Below are 6,000 nucleotides of genomic sequence, written 5' to 3' on the forward strand. Positions count from 1 at the left end.
CCGTCATATTTTTATTTAAAATTGTTACATTGTTGCACTGTCCAGCATTCAGAAAGACTATTTTCAGTATTGGAGTTGCTATCATTTTGTATTTCAACAATTGATGTGCTGCTTTCTTCAGGTTGGATTGGTTGTGCTTGTGACTGTGTTATACTATCCAAGGCCAATTCTGATACAACAGAATCCGATTTTGGTTTCTTATTGAAAAAATCTGTCAAACTCTGTTGCCTTTTCATCCTTTCAAGTGCTATTGTAAAAAAAATAAAAAATGTTTATTTTAAAATATAATAATAAAATGTATTTATAGATATAAAATAAAGAAGGCAGAGTTTAATAACATATCAATACAATTAACAGAGAAAATTATAGAATATTAGATCCATTTATTGAACAAATCCTGTCCTGTGCCATTACACAGCATGGCCACTAGGGGTCGCTCTCAGAAAATTAACATTTAAATTTGGCCTAAACCGTTTAGTTGCAATAAATCATAAATGGATTATGGATCAAATATTCGATAATTGTATTCATATGTTATAAAACTTTGCATTCTTATATTACATGTTCGTAAATAAATCTAACTTCTTAATATCATTTTATTTATTGTATATACAATATTGTATAAAGTGCAGCAGCAGGACCCCCATGTTGCAGACTTTTAAGGGTGTAGTTTGGAATTGTAATGTGTCCACACTGGGAATTTTTAGGCTAAACCCCAGTGTGGCCACATTACAATTCCAAACTACACCCTTAAGTCTGCAACATGAGGATCCTGCAGCTGCTGCTGCATTTTATACAATAATTATTTGTTACCCTCAGGGCCAGGCCCATGCAACTGAGCTGCTGTTTTTCTCTAACGTCGTAGAGGATGCTGGGACTCCGTAAGGACCATAGGGATAGACGGGCTCCGCAGGAGACATGGGCACTTTAAGAAAGACTTTGACTCTGGATGAGCACTGACTCCTCCCTCTATGCCCCTCCTCCAGACCTCAGTTTGATACTGTGCCCAGAGGAGATCGGTGCACTGCAGGGAGCTCTCCTGAGTTTCCTGCTAAGAAAGTTTTTTAATTAGGCTTTTTATTTTCAGGGAGCACTGCTGGCAACAGACTCCCTGCATCGTGGGACTGAGGAAGAGAAACAGCCCTACTTCTCTGAGTTTCAAGGTCCTGTTTCTTAGGCTACTGGACACCATAAGCTCCAGAGGGAGTCGGAACACAGGTCTCACCCTGGAGTTCGTCCCAGAGCCGCGCTGCCGTCCTCCTTGAAGAGCCAGAAGATAGAAGCCGGGTAAGTATGAGAAGTAAGAAGGCTTCAAATGCGGCAGAAGACTTTGTGATCTTCACTGAGGTAACGCACAGCACTGCAGCTGTGCGCCATTGCTCCCATACACCTCACACACTCCGGTCACTGTAAGGGTGCAGGGCGCAGGGGGGGGGCGCCCTGGGCAGCAATATAAACCTCTATTATGGCATAAACACATATATACATGTACAGCTGGGCACTGTACATGTATATAAAGAGCCCCCGCCATGTTTTTGAATAATTTGAGCGGGACAGAAGCCCGCCACTGTCCATCTCCTCTGGGCACAGTTTCTCTAACTGAGGTCTGGAGGAGGCGCATAGAGGAAGGAGCCAGTGCACACCCAGAGTCAAAGTCTTTCTTAAAGTGCCCATGTCTCCTGCGGAGCCAGTCTATCCCCATGGTCCTTACAGAGTCCCAGCATCCTCTACGGACCACGAGAAAAAGATTTACCGGTAGGTTTAAAATCTTATTTTTACTCACAAGTCACAACTGTTTACTTTAACACATAACATACATACAGTATATAATACAGACAGTTGAACAGTCTCTCACGCTGATGGAGCGATATTTCTTATCTCCTCCACAGTCCTTGGCTGGCGCAGCACAGAATAGAACAGGCCAGGGGCGGGCGCGGGACTCAGTGACTCAGACAGTGGGTGCACTGTGCAGTCAGTGTCCATGCCGGCGGTGGTTATAAGCAGCAGGTGCAGCACACCACCAGTACCAGAGACGGGTGCAGGCGGCATTGTGGGCAGGAGATGGAGGGAATGGCCGGGCAAGGCAGCAATGACCGGGGGCATGCGGGCGGCGGCGTTGTGGGGAGGCGGCAGTGTGAGTGAGATGCATGCACTATGTGCACATGTCGTCATGACGTCCGCACCCACGTGCGCATGACGTCATGACGTCCACACCTACTGCACTTCCCCAGGATTCAGAAGATTCTGTGCTCCAGCTCCAGCCTCTTGATCAGGCAGGCAGGCATTGGGTGGGCGGCGCTAGTTAGCATACAGTTTGCAGAACCATACCATACATTAGGTATTGGTTCTGCGTAGAGATGAGTGGGTTCGGTTCATCGAGAACCGAACCCCCCCGAACTTCACGTGGTTTTCACGAGTCCGAGGCAGCCTCGGTTCTTCCCGCCTTGCTCGGTTAACCCGAACGAGGCCAAACGTCATAATCCCGCTGTCGTATTCTCACGAGATTCGTATTCCATATAAAGAACCACGCCTCGCCGACATTTTCACTCATGCATTGTAGATTGAGTGGAGAGGATGTGGCTACATTCTCTGCCTGAAAAGCTCAATATCTGTGCTCAGTGTGCTGCATTGTGTTGACCACCAGTATATAGTAGTACAGTACAGTAGGCCATTGCTGTATCTTGCAGCTCCGTGTCAGACTCAGTTCTAGTATCCTGATCAGTGCTCAATCTGTGCTGCATTATTGTGACCAGTATATAGTAGTACAGTGCTGTATTGTGGTGACCATCAGTATATAGTAGTACAGTACAATAGGCCATTGCTGTATCTTGTAGCTCCGTGTCAGACTCAGTTCTAGTATCCTGATCAGTGCTCAATCTGTGCTGCATTGTTGTGACCAGTATATAGTAATACTGTGCTGCATTGTGGTGACCACCAGTATACAGTAGTACAGTACAGTACAGTAGTACAGTAGGCCATTGCTGAATCTTGCAGCTCCATGTCAGACTCAGTTTTAGTATCCTGATCAGTGCTCAATATCTGTGCTGCATTGTTGTGACCAGTATATAGTAGTACAGTGCTGCATTGTGGTGACCACCAGTATATAGTAGTACAGTACAGTAGGCCATTGCTGTATCTTGCGGCTCTGTGTCACTTCTAGTATCCTGATCAGTGCTCAATATCTGTGCTGCATTGTGGTGACCACCAGTATATAGCAGTACAGTGTGCTGCATTGTGGTGACCACCAGTATATAGTAGTACAGTAGGCCATTGCTGCATCTTGCAGCTCCGTCTCAGACTCAGTTCTAGTATCCTGATCAGTGCTCAATATCTGTCCTACATTGTTGTGACCGGTATATAGTAGTACAGTGCTGCATTGTGGTGACCACCAGTATATAGTAGTACAGAACAGTAGGCCATTGCTGTATCTTGCTGCACCGTGTCACTTCTAGTATTCTGATCAGTGCTTAATATCTGTACTCAGTGTCAGTGCTGCATTGTGGTGACCAGTATACTACAGTACAATAGTCCAGTGCTGTTCTCGTTGCTCAGTGTCAGTTCTCCATAGTATCATCAGTGCTCAGTAAAATCAGTGATCAGTAAAATCAGTTATCAGTATAATCAGTGCTCAGTAAAATCAGTGCTCAGTAAAATCAGTGATCAGTATAATCAGTGCTCAGTAAAATCAGTGCTCAGTATAATCAGTGCTCAGTAAAATCAGTGCTCAGTATAATCAGTGATCAGTATAATCAGTTCTCAGTATAATCAGTGCGCTGTTAGATGTGCGCCCGTTTTCCGCCATTAGTGCATTGGGATTTAGATAATTGATGAATTTATTGTGTCCCCGGTACAAAATCCCATCTAGATTCCACTTCACTAGGCAGGCGATAGCGAGATTTTACCAATTAATATCAGTGATTTATAATTATTAATTACAGTGATCTTGCCAAATAATTCCAGTGATTTTGTCATTTTCTTCCAGTGATTTGGACCAATAATACCATTGATTAGAATGAATAATTCCTGTGATATTGAGGTGTTTGTGTCGCTTAGCTTAGCCATCCAGCGACCACAGTGCACCTCTTTTTCTCTTTTCTTTGCATCATGTGCTGATGGGGACTATTTTTTTAAGTGCCATCCTGTCTGACACTGCAGTGCCACTCCTAGATGGGCCAGGTGTTTGTGCAGCCCACTTGGGTCGCTTAGCTTAGTCATCCAGCGACCTTGGTGCACATTTTAGGACTAAAAATAATATTGTGAGGTGTGAGGTGTTCAGAATAGACTGGAAATGAGTGGAAATTATGGTTTATTGAGGTTAATAATACTATAGGATCAAAATTACCCCCAAATTCTATGATTTAAGCTGTTTTTGAGGGGTTTTTGAAAAAAAAAACACCTGAATCCAAAACACACTCGAATCCGACAAAAATTTTTAAGGGAGGTTTTCCCAAAACGCGTCCGAATCCAAAACACGCCCGCGGAATCGAATCCAAAACCAAAATCCAAAACCTGAAAAATGTCCGGTGCACGTCTCTAGTTCTACGGAACCGGTGCGAACCGGCTGAATCCCACCACTGGTCAAAGGGCATTACTACTGTGAGGCATTATGTATACAAGGTGCATTACTATAATGTATTACTGTATGTAGATCTATAAGGGATACTAATATGTGGAATAATGTGCTATAAAGGGCATTATTATTGTGTGGCACTGGCATATTGTGAATAAGGAACCCTATTGTGTGACATAATGTGTGGTGTCATTTGAGGGTTTTTTTTTGTATGTGGGGGAAGAGGGTGTGTGTATGTGTGTGCAAAATTACTTCCTTTACCCAGGTGCCGAACATCCTAGTTTCAGCCCTGCCTTAGTGTTTCTATCTCCACATTAGATGCTGAAGAAAGCAAACAATATTTTTTACTTACCTGAATTAAATGCTTCAGCTAAGTGTTTAAGCACAAACTGGAGGTATTCATCTACCATAGTCCCTGCACCAAAAATAATTTTGTAGATATGCCATTGGGTTAAATAATTTCTGGTAATCTTCCTTTCCCATGAAGTTAGACATAGTTATCTCTTTGTAGATTCTGTCTGCAATGGCTGTGCTCTCACAGTGGGAAATGTCCTCACTACAATGCTGGTGCTCCTAATGTATGCAACGGCTTGCCAAGTTAAGCTAATGATGACGTGATCCAAAATTCCAAAGCAACAAATGGACTCCCTGGTGACTGTGTAACAACTAGAGATTTTGTATTTAAACATTTGACCAAGTGCAAGCATGATCAAAAATTAGGTTGGATTTTTGGAGCTTTCAAGAATTTATTTTGAGATGATTATCATCATCAGCTCGTAAATTTGCATCCAGTTTATGTAAGATTAAAATTAAAGCGGTCAATGTAGTAAGCCTTGAAGAGAGATAAAGTGGACAGAGGTAAAGTACTAGCCAGTCAGTTCCTAACTATCATGTCACAGGACTTATGGTCTATGTACTAAACATTGGAGAGAGAAAAAGTGGACGGAGATAAAGTATTAGCCAACCAACAACTAACTGTCATTTTTAAAACACAGCCTGTAACATGGCAGTTAGGAGCTGATTGGCTGGTACTTTATCTCTGTCCACTTTATGTCTCCCCAAGGCTTAGTATATAGACCCCTGTGTTGGACACATGGCAGGAGCTGGTTGTTTTTGTACTTTATCTCCATCCACTTTATTTTTCTCCAAATCTTGTAATTAATGCTTTTTTAATCTGTAGAAATCAAATTAAGGGCCTGATTCTGAGTATCACGCAATGCCAATTTTCATGGAGTTTAGCCTTTTTTTGCTATGGTGGATGCACAAAAATCCCTAAAAACTTGCATACAGCATGCATTCCTTGGTGTAGATGCACAGAGTATAGTAGCGATTGATGCACACAAAGGGGTCTATTCACGAAGCAGTGACAAGTGTCGAGAAGCTGTTCTGTACAATTGTATAGTATGCAAATTATAAATGTTACTGTGATG

General features: G+C 42.8%; 1 pseudogene; it reads right to left on the bottom strand.

The window, feature by feature from the left end:
* LOC135057336 (nicotinamide N-methyltransferase-like) overlaps positions 1–5,065 on the bottom strand; it is a 30,567-nt pseudogene extending 25,502 nt beyond the window's left edge.
* Between the last annotated feature and the right edge of the window lie 935 nt (positions 5,066–6,000).

The sequence above is a fragment of the Pseudophryne corroboree genome, chromosome 3 (assembly GCF_028390025.1).
Source record: "Pseudophryne corroboree isolate aPseCor3 chromosome 3, aPseCor3.hap2, whole genome shotgun sequence".
NCBI lineage: Eukaryota > Metazoa > Chordata > Amphibia > Anura > Myobatrachidae > Pseudophryne > Pseudophryne corroboree.